The following is an 11568-nucleotide window of genomic DNA, read 5'->3' as shown; positions in this document are numbered from 1 at the left end:
TAAATTGTTATTTGACCTAAAAGGACAGAAGATCAGAAGGTACTTTTCACAATTATGACTAAGGGGAAAATACTTAACAAAGGAAAGATTTTTTTTATAAAGTAGACAATTTTGACTCCATAAAATTTAAAAAAAAACTTCATATTAACCAATTCAGTTAGAAGAGAAACTGTTAAAGAGTCAAAATATCTTTGCACCAGATATCTGATATCCCAAGATACGTAGGAAAATGACACAGAAAAAGCCACATTATTCCTCAGTAGATTAAGTAGTCAGTGCAAATGATTAACATATGAAAAAATGCTCCAAATAATTAATAAGAGAAATGCCAATTAAAACAATTCTGAGATCTTATACCCAGCAAATTGGAAAACATGATAAAAGAAGAAAATAGTCAATGTTGGAAGGGCTCTGGGAATGCATTTACATTAATATGCTGTTAGCGGAGCTGTGAATTATTCCAACCATTCTGGAAAGTATTTTCAGTTATGCAAGAAAACGATTGAACTTCATACCCTGCTAGATACATACTCCAAGAAAGTCAATGCCAGAAAGAAAAGCTTCATATATACCAAAATATTAGTGGTAGCAAAAAACAGGTGTGTGTGTGTATGTGCGTGTGTATGAAAGGGAATAGGGGAATGGGTGACATTCAACTGGGGATTAGTTGAACAAAACTGCAGTATGTGAATGTAAAGGAATATTATTGCACCGTAAGAAATAACAAATGTGATTAATTCAGAGAAACTTGACAAGACTTACAGAAACTGACACAAAACAAACCAACACATTGACCTTGACTAAAATACATCTCATTCTGCAACTCTAAGCCATCATCTCTCTTATGAGGCAGGAAAAATTCATCCATTAGTCTTGGTCACTATATAGATAAGAATTCTGAAGTCTTTCAGACTTGTTTTCCAGTATATTTTTGTGGTCATTGTGTAAATTGTTCTCCTGGTTCTACTTATTTCACTCTGTATCATTTCATGTGTCTTCCCAAGTTTCTCTGAATTCTTCAATATCTCTGGTTATGGCACAATAATATTCCATCCATTAATTAGTTAATTAATATTCCATAACCCTATACCAAAATTTGTTCAGTCATACACCCCATCTTTAAGCACCGGAAGTCTTTAAGCAAAGTTTGGATGACACTTGTAGTTGACATTTAAGAGGGAATTGATGTTCAGGTATGAGTTGAAGTGACATCAAAGCCCTTCCAACTTCTGTGATTCAGAGGAAAGAAGAGAAAAGGGGAAAGGAGAGGATAGAATTTTTAAAAATATATTTTTATTTATTCTTAAAAATATTTCCCAATGACATTTTAAAATTTTTTAACACTTATTTATTAAAATTTTAAGTTCCAAATTCCCTCCTTCCTGCCTCTCCCCCACACCTTGAGAAGGCAAGCAATATGATACCAATTATACATGTGAAATCATTCCATATTAGCCATATTGCAAAACAAAACACACACAAAAAAATCCCAAGGAAAATAAAGTGAAAAATGTATGCTTCAATCTACACTCAGATTTCATCAGTTCTTTCTCTGGAGGAGGATAGCACTTTCCATGATGGGTCCTTTGAAATTGTCTTGGATCATTGTCTTGATCAGAATAGCTGAGTCTTTCACAATTGGACATCTCGTACAATATTGCTGTCACTGTATAAAATGTTCTCCTGGTTATGCTCACTTCATTTTGCATTATTTCCCATCAGACTTCCCAAGTTTTTCTGAAATCATCTTACTCATTTCTTTTTTTTTTCTTTTTCTTTTTTTAGGCAATTGGGGTTAAGTAACTTGCCCAGGGTCACACAGCTAGTAAGTGTCAAGCATTTGGTCTGAGTCCTGATTTGAACGCAGGTCCTCTTGACTCTATCCTGCTGGTGCTCTATCCAGTGTGCCACCTAGCTGCCTCTCATTTCTTTTTTTAAAAAAATAACATTTATTTTTTCCCCAATTAGGTATAAGAACAATTTTTAACATTCATTTTTAAAAATTTTTGAGTTCCAAATTCTCTCCCCCCTTTTTCCCCTCCCTGAGATGGTAAGCAATTTGATATAGGTTACACATGTGCAATTATGCAAAGCATATTTCCATATTAGTCATGTTGTGAAAGAAAACAAAGACCAAAAAAACCCCACAAAAAAAAAACAAAGAGAAAAGTTGTATGCTTTGATCTGCATTCAGAGTTCATCAGTTCTTTCTCTAGAGGTGGATAGCCCTTTCCATCATGAGTCTTTTGGAACTGCCTTGGATCATTGCATTGCTGAGATTAGCTAAGTCATTCACATTTGATCATCATGCAGTATTGCTGTTACTCCTGGTTCTACTCACTTCTACTTTGCATCAGTTCAATGTAAGTCTGGAAATACAAATCTAGTGGTGGCATTGCTGGGACAAAGGGTATGCACAGTTTTATACTCCTTTGGACGCAGTTTCAAATTGTCCAGAATGGTTGGATTGGTTTCCAGCTCCACCAACACTGCATTAGTATCCAGATTTTCCCACAAAACTCCTCCAATCTTTGTCATTTTCCTTTTCTATCATATTAGTCAATATGATAGCTGTGGGGTGGTACCTCAGAGTTGTTTTAATTTTCATTCTTCTCATCAACAGTGATTTAGAAGATTTTTTTCATGTGATTTTAGATAGCTTTAATTTCTCCTTCTGAAAATTGCCTGTTCGCATCCTTTGACCATTTATCAATTGAGGAATGGCTCTTATTTTTGTAAATTTGGCTCAATTCCCCATGTTTGAGAAATGAGGCTTTTATCAGAGAAATGTGGCATAAAAAATGTTGCCGAGTTTCTTGCTTTCCTTCTGGTTTTGACTGCATCAGTTTCATTTGTGCAAAACCTTTTTAATTCTATGTAGTCAAAATTATTCATTTTACTTGCCATGATCCTTTCAATCTCCTGTTTAGTCACAAACCAAAAGGATAGAATTTTAAACAAGAAACAATGAGTGTGGGAATGACTGGAGGGGCAGGGGAGGCAAGGAAAAAGAGAATGCTAAATATGGCAAAAAAAAAAAAAGACTGGGAATCACAATCTGTCTTTCACCTAGCTCTTTGCCCTCTTAGCTCTCCATAAATTGTTTAGACTGAACTCCAAAATTTGTTGTGTAGCCAGGGAACAAGGGAGAGCACGCTATGCTAATTGCTACTCAAATTAGTGATAATGAGTAGGATTCTATTTAGCAATTCTGGCTTCCTCCAGAAAGTGATAAAATTGTGAGAAAATGGTTTGTCAGACTGAGAACTATCCCAAAAAAGTGTAGTATATGAAATGGGAAAATGGTCTAAAACAACTGTGGCAAATTCTATGCTTTCTAATTTACTCCTTCACTATCTATCATGGGCATTGTATTCTGTTTAGGAAGGTGCACACCATAGAAGTCATAGACCCTTGTGTTACAGGATCTAATGATCTAGTTGGAGAGAGAAAGCATACACACAGTATATAATTAATGCCACGCTGTCCTGAGCTGTTACTTCGGTGTCAAAATAAATGATCTTGCCAGTATGTGCTATAGGAGTTCAGAGAAGTGAGCTATAGAGGGGTCATCTAGACTAAGTGATAACCTGAAGAGATAAACCTTAAAGAAGGAGAAGTTGCTGAATTATGGTGGTAGGGCTAATTCAGGGGTCTTGGCCGAGTCTAGAGGTAGCAATGAGGAGTAAGGAGAATTCTGACTACTCCGTCATGACTGGTGAGTCAGGGTGTGTGAATGAAAGCACTGGAAAGGTAGCCAGAGATGCAGTGATATCAGGAGAAGCTGCCAGAAGATAGAAGTGAGAAAGGAAAAGACTTAAAATGAAAGCAAGTATTCATGAAGTTGCCCTTAGGGTGTATCTTTTAGCTGTTTTCCTTGCAGAATACTGAAGCTGCCTTTCTTCCCTGTGTCTATCTGTCCTCAGTTCTGGATGCAGACATTATACTCAGCTGTCCCAGGGACACTGCTGGTATACCCAGAGGAAGTCCAAAATTTTCCAAATTTTTGAAGTTAGCAAGGTCATCCTGTGGTCATGGGAAGGGGAAGAAATAGGGCTCTCGCCTCTCAAACTCCTCTCCCTCCCTCCAAGAGATTCCTTCTCAGAGCCTTTCTTGAAACTGCTTCCATAACTGGGCTGGCTAGACACTGGAATGCTTGGGTTCCAAACTAGCCTGTTATTTTTATACAATTTCCATAGGACATGATTGAGTCTCTTCAACTTATCTCAATACACTTCCTGTGTAGCCTCATTTTTATTTCATCCATTGGCTTTCACTACTTCTAAACTGATTATGGACTTTTCCTGCACCTATTAGAAATTACTTTAATTGATTCAATAGATGTGTCCTCATGTAATAAAGGTATGAGGGTTTAATATCTTGTTATTTTAAGTGGGGTAGGGTGATCGATGGACTGACTCAACGAACCCTCCCTTTACAATAATAACGCCACAAAAAATTAGAGGAGAATGGAAAGTTACGTATTGCATTGGATAGAGCACTCGGTTCAAATATGGCCTCAGATACTTTCTAGCTGTGTGACCCTGGGCGAGTCACTTAACCTTTGGTTGCTTCAGTATCCTTGTCTTTAAAATAAAAATAATAATAGCACCTACCTTGGAAGGTTGTTATGAAGATTAAATGAGATAATAATTGCAAAGTGCTTAGCATAGTGCCTGGGACATGTATCAAAGTACTGTATCAATGTTAGCTATTTTTATTAGCTACTATTATTAAATAGATCTGTGATCTCATCAATGTGGATATTCCTTCTAGTAGTGCAAAACATAGCCCATCCATGTCTGCTGATTAGGTTATCACAGGGAATTCATTTAAAAAGCCAGGGGCCTTCCTTGATTTCACTTGGCTTCTCAAGGATACCAATGAAACACTCTGGTTGTCCTTTGCCTTCACAGAGTGACTAGCTCATCTCTTCTTCCTATCATACATTTCCTTGATGATATTTTAACATTTCTTTTCTTTGTAGCTCCTCATTGGTTATATACAGGGCGTAACATCACATGCACCTCTCCATTGTTCTCTATGTGATAATCATTTTTATTTCTTCAGAAACTATTGTGTTCCATGTCTCATAGACTTACAGCAACCCTGGCAGAATGTTGGTATTAAAAAGATGGACCACCAAAAAAAGAAAAAAAAAAGATAGACCTTTGTTTCCAGGTGAAGCTTGGGGCCATTAAAAGGCAACCTTCTCCTATTTAATAGGAGGTCCGCTTCACTGTTCATGTGTTTTATTTGTCATATTTGTCATGTACATAACTGGTGGACAAACTCTATAGGTTGGTTGGCCTTCCAGCAATCTGGACAGTAGACTGGGGTTTTTTTGCTTTTTAATGAGGTAATTGGGATTAAGTGACTTGCCCAGAGTCACACAGCTAGTAAGTGTCAAGTATCTGAGGCCAGATTTGAACTCAGGTCCTCCTGACTCCAAGGGTAGAACTCTATCCACTGTGCCACCTAGCTGCCCCTAGCTATAGACATTCCTAATCTACTTAGTCCCTTCTGTATGAAAGGCCAAGCCAAAATCTCTTAAGTGACTATAGATCTTTTCCAGGAAGCTCTGTAATATTTTGGGATCCCATGCAACTAGTTCAGTAGCAAACAAGAGTCTCATCGTCATTCATACAGAATCCCTCTTCAACTCAACTGTGCAGTGGATCTCCTCCATCATAGTGGCAAACATCTTTTGGTGAATAGACATCTCCTTGTCCGGGTTTTTTTTTTTAATGCCTTGCCAAATATTTGTGTTCAGGGGAGTCATTGAAAGGGGTTATTTCTATTGTCATGTCTTTCAAAGAACTTACATAATTGTGATGTATAGATAGGAGAAACCTTGTTGACAGTGAGTCTTTAGGTGGTGTTTTGCTTTACTGAATCAAATGCTTTTTCATGAGCAAAAAATAATATAAATTTTGTATTTTCTATGGGCAGTTGGGTGGTGTAGAGGATAGAGTGTCAGGCCTGGAGTCAGGAAGACTCATGCTCCTGAGTTCAAATCTGGCCTTAGACACTTACTAGCTATTTGACCCTGAGCAAGTCACTTCACCCTGTTTGCCTCAGTTTCCTCATCTGTAAAATGAGTTGGAGAAAGAAATGGCAAATCATTAGTATCTTTGCCAAGAAAACCCCAAATGGGGTCATGAAGAGTCAGATACTGCTGAAAACGACTGAACAACAATATTTTCTATATCCTAGAGCCAATTGTGAAAAACTAAAGATATGGTCCATTATTGAATATTGTATGGGAAAACTGACTTCTTTCTTCTTGTTAATCTCATTCTGAATGACCTCTATTCATGTGTAGATGAGTTTTATATTCTGTATAGATGAGAAGGTGGCATAATGTAGGTAATTGTTGTCTTTTTTAAAAAAATTAATAAGGTCTGTGGCTTTTCCACACTTTTGGTATCTTCTTCTTCTTCATCACATATTTTATGAGTCAATCCCTCAGGTCAAGTCTTGAAAAAAATCAAAACCATGAGTTGAAAAATAAAGCAGGTGTCTTTAATTGAGATAATAGGGCAGCATATCTGGGGGATGTCCGGTGGATTTCCCAAGCAAAGAGACCCATAAAAAGTTTTTATAGCTTTAGGAGGAGAGGGAGATGATATGAGTATGAGGTAGCAAGGTTGGTCATGAGACCCCAGTGACCCTTGGCAATCTGGGCCAGGAAAGCCACTTCATTCCGGCTGTTCTGCCCTTCACGCCATGAATTACAATTGAAAGGAGCAAGGACATCAAAGGCCTAGATCCAGCTTAAGCTCCACAAGACAAGATCTCAGAATTGGGTGACCTAGACTATGGTTCAGTATAACCTAATCAAGAGTAAATATGTTAAGAGTAGGAATGCAAGGACATTACTGAGATTCTGACATTACAAAGATCATTTAAAGGAGTAGCAGTCCATAGTTCATTTGGTATTAACAATGTTGCAATTATATTAACAATTTTGTCACTCAAAACTCAAAATTGTGCTCTGTCCAGCATGGATTTTTTCTATATATCTCTGCTCCACCATAGCTGTTTTTCTTATCTTTTTTCTTTTTGGTGTCAGTAATACTTCTTCTTTAAGAACATCTGGGTCAAAGAACAGGATAAAATAAACAGAGGGCAGGATAGGATGGAGGGAAATATAGTTAGTCTTTCACAACACGACTTTTGGAAGTGTTTTGCATGACTACACATATACAACCTTTATTGAATTGCTTGCCCTCTCAATGAGGGGGGCATAGGGAGGGAGGAAGGGAGAGAATTTGGAACTCAAAGTTTAAAAAATGAATGTTGGAAATTGTTTTTTGCATGCAACTGGGAAATAGATAGACATGCAATGGGGTCTAGAAACCTATCTTACCCTATAAGAAAATAGAAGGGGAAAGGGGATAAGTGAAGGAGAAGGGTGATAGAAGGGAGGGCAAATTGGGGGAAGAGGTAATCAGAATGCATACCATCATGGGATAGGGGAAAGGGAAAATGGGGAGGAAATTTGGGACTCAAAATCCTGTGGAAGTAAATGTTGAAAACTAAAAATAAATAAATTTTTAATAAAAGAACATCTGGAACTGTGATGTTAGAATCCAGATGTGGTGGCTCCACTGTCCTTGTTGATAAATATTAAATATATTACTGTCTTGAATGTTTAGGTTACTAAGGAGAAGGACATTAAGGAGTTGCCCCATAATTCTAACATTTACCTGCAGTATGCTTTGTAACCTCAAGAAGTATCTAACAAATGGAGAAACTTGATGCCAATTTCCTCTACTACCAAACCACTCTAGAATCTGGCATGGAGTTTAAAGAGCCCAGGTCTCTCTGACTGTGAGGTGACAGCCAGGTTATCACCCAAAGACTTTCCCTTCTTGTCAGGCTTTCAAATCTGGCTTTATGCTCAAGTCATTGCTTGAAGCTTAGATGATGCCATGGAAGAGGATTGTAAAGGGGAAAGAGATTAACTCAGGTTAGACTCCCAGAGAATTATTGTTCAGAGGTTTGAGGATGAAGGTCTCAGGAAATGTGAATATGAGGAACAAAGCAGTTCTTTAGTACTCCTATATTTTCCTCTATACTGAGTCTCAAAGTACTCTGACATTAGAATTAGTTTAAATTTCTACCTTACCCCTTTTTTTTTTTTTAGTTTTCAACATTCACTTCCATAAGACTTTGACTTCTAAATTTTTCCCCCTCCCCAAGACAGCATTCAATCTCATCTTTTTACATCAGGCAGAAATATCTGAAAAATGTTTCCTGCCATAGGAAACAAATTGTACCTCTTGTAGACTGAGGCAGCTGCTTCCTTTCCTGTTGCCTTCTTTGAACTCAGGACTTTGTGAATGTTACAACACTCATACTATCTCTAAGGGAAAAACTTCTCTATCCCCAGGTGTGAACACTATACTCCCAGAGAGTTTCTTTTTAGCTATCCTTATTTTTATAAACGATTCTAGGAACAGAGAATAATAAATATATATACATATATTTAAGGGACCTCGGAAGCTAGTTCTTGTTCAAACCACTTGTTTTATTGTGGAAGAGACAGAGGCCTAGGGAGGTGTGGTGTTTAGAATATCTGCCTCATTTTTTTCTGGCCTAAGCTAAACTGCATTTTGTTTTGCATTTATCCTACTTTTCTAAAGGAGTGGGTGGTGTGTTGGAGGAGCCCGAGGCACAGTGTCATTTCATTAGTTCTGAAGTATTTATTTTAATAGTCCTTTATCTGCATAAGGGAGCCACTGGGTATCATAGGACCAATTTTTCAGCCTAATGGGCAGATGCACTGGTACAAATTCACCAGATTTAGTGAGATTAACTGTGGCAACTGATCAGGATCACCAAGAGTCGAATGTGGCTGAAACGACTGAACAATAGTCTAACTAAGGGGACTGACTGCTTAATAGAGTGGACAAGATGAAAGAGGAGTGCATGGTGAGACTGCTGGGGCTTTAAATGATTTGGGGAAGATCATCAGATCCGGGATTCGCTGTGGAAAGAAACCGAAACAATGAAATTTGGGTTCTAGCAAGCAGTAAGAATTAAGGAACACGTTGAGTTTGGCAAAGGAGCTATCTGTGTCAGTCACTACTCTTCTAGAAGAAATTATGTCTGCTGGAGCAGAGTTTCCAAGATCTTCTATTTTCTGACCTCTATCCCATTTGGAGAGGCCTCTGGTTACGGGAATATTGCCCTAAAGGCTGCACCTGTTCCTTTCCCCCCACATTCAGCTTGCTCTTCCCTGGGGAGTCTATTCTCATTCCCAAAAGCCAGTATCCACAGTCCCTGGAGCTTCCTGTGCCAGAAGCTTTTGTCTACCCTAATGGGGCTCATTGTTTAGCAAAGTTTCCCTTAGCTCCGGTTTTAGGTTAGACTCTCCTACTGGCTTTAAGCCAGTTTAACAATGAGCCCCAGGACATCTGCAGTATTTTCAGAAAGCAACCCCTCCTACCTGTCTGGATGATGTCTGTCTGTCCCAGTGGTAGGTAGCATTGGGATCTCTGAGATCTGGTTGCATATTGACATCCTACATAGAAAGAGATACCATTCAGAAAACGTCACATGATTAACCAGGAACTACGTACATGCTACTTAACAATGCCCACCTCCCTTACCAATCCCCTACCCCCACACGCTTGCTTCTTCTCCATATTCAAATACTTCCTTCTCATAGCTTTGGTCTGTATTGTGAAGCTCAGAAGCCATTAGGGACCAAACACAAGCCCAAATAAGAGTGATTTCTTTCCATCACTCTCAATTCATATTCTGATGGGATGGGCACTGAGATTATTTGTAGTGTCCAGTTCACACTATGTTCATGTCCGGCAACCTCACCTGCTGAAGTCACTCTGACCCCATCCTAATAGAGGTGTGTTTCCTTGCACCTAAAGAAAAAAAAAGAAGTTAAGGTTGTTAAGTTGTTGTATTCTTTAGAACTATGATATTTGTTCTCTTTGGCCCTCGTGTCCTGTGAATAGTGGGGTTAGGGGTGGGTGGGGTGTTATTGATGGAGAGAGAAGATTTTCTTTTTTAAAATTTTTTAATTAATTTATTTATTTTTAGTTTTCAACATTCACTTCCACAAGATTTTAAGTTCCATTTTCTCCCTATCTCATCCCTCCCCTCAACCCAAGACGGCGGTGCATTCTGAATACCCCTTTCCCTAATCTACCCTCCCTTCTATCTCCCCCCACTCTTCTCTTTCCCCCTTCCCCTTCAATTTTCCTATAGGACAGGATAGATTTCTATACCCCCATTGCCTGTATATCTTATTTCCCAGTTGCATGTGAAAACAAATTTTTAACATTTGTTTTTAAAACTTTGGGTTCCAAATTTTCTCCCTTCCTCCCCACCCACCCTCATTGAGAAGGCAAGTTACTCAGTACAGGTTATACATGTGTAATCATGCAAAACACTTCCATAGCAGTCACGTTGAGAAGGGAGATTCTAAAGCAGGAGTTGTTAACCTGCAGTCCATAAACTTAAATTTTTTTTGATAACTGTTTCACTAGTTATTAGTTCCTTTGCAAATTCTACATATTTTGTGTATTTTTTTAAAAAAACCCATTTAAACATCAACATTTACGAAGCATTTTAAAACATAATTCTGAGAAGGGGTCCATGTGCTTTAACAGACTGCCAAAGGAATTCATGACACACAAATAAATTTTACATCTTTCATATTTTGAACAACTATTCCATATCACCTACTAGATAAATTGCTATCCTGGCTGGCCAGCACCATTGAAAGAAATGCTATTCTGCCATGGTGGGAATGGGAAATGGTCTAGGTATTCCCCCAGGGAGTACCATCTGGTGGCAAGTGGGAATATTGAAATCTTTAGGGAGGCTGAACTATATCTTGCCAAAGAGCAATCGATTTGACCTACTGGGGTTGGTGGCTTAAAAAGAGAGCCACCTAGTGGGAATTGCAGATATTTCACCCCTTTGCTGGATCATTAATATAGTGACACATTGTCCTTCTGAAGGTTTAAAGCAGCAAATTAGCCATGCAGGATTTCTGCTGCCATTGAGGTACCACAAGTATCTAATGGTGTATGCACAACATATGACACACAGTGCACAGATATCACAATGAATTATTTTAAAATAGAGAATCAAAAAACAAAGGCTTTAAGATAAGACCTTAACTCTAGTTTAGAAAGTCCGGGAAACCAAATTTTAACATAATTTTCCATAAGCCTTCATAACTGACAGTATCAAAGGCCTTGGTCAGATCTACAAATGTGTACAGACCTTTGTTCTGCTCTTGGCATTTCTCCTGCAGTGAGGAGTTAGGCACTGAATACCATATTGAATGCTCCTTGGCCCTTTCGAAGCTGGCTCTCAGGTAGATGACCATCTTCCAAGTGAAACATCAACCTCTTAAGGAAGACTCTGGCAAGAATCTTGCTAGCAATGACTAAAAGAGAGAGAGAGACCCTCCCTGTGATTGTCACAGGATGATCCATTTCCTTTCCCTTTGTAGGGATGGACAGTGGAGGCATCCTTGTAACCTCCTCTTGCCATAAAACCTGAACAATTTTAGTCAGTTTTTGTATG

General features: G+C 38.4%; 1 long non-coding RNA gene across 1 annotated transcript; it reads right to left on the bottom strand.

Moving 5' to 3' along the window:
• Positions 1 to 1271: 1271 nt before the first annotated feature.
• On the bottom strand, positions 1272 to 9897 carry LOC110213717 (uncharacterized). Its single transcript, XR_013487052.1, has 3 exons — positions 9841 to 9897; positions 9458 to 9532; positions 1272 to 7098 (listed from the first exon to the last, which is right to left on the bottom strand). It is a non-coding gene; the product is annotated as an uncharacterized LOC110213717 (long non-coding RNA).
• Between the last annotated feature and the right edge of the window lie 1671 nt (positions 9898 to 11568).

The sequence above is a fragment of the Phascolarctos cinereus genome, unplaced genomic scaffold (assembly GCF_003287225.1).
Source record: "Phascolarctos cinereus isolate Bilbo 61053 unplaced genomic scaffold, phaCin_HiC Scaffold_1;HRSCAF=81, whole genome shotgun sequence".
NCBI lineage: Eukaryota > Metazoa > Chordata > Mammalia > Diprotodontia > Phascolarctidae > Phascolarctos > Phascolarctos cinereus.
Note: the sequence above shows the minus strand (reverse complement) of the source record. Positions and strands in the feature narration are given on the sequence as shown.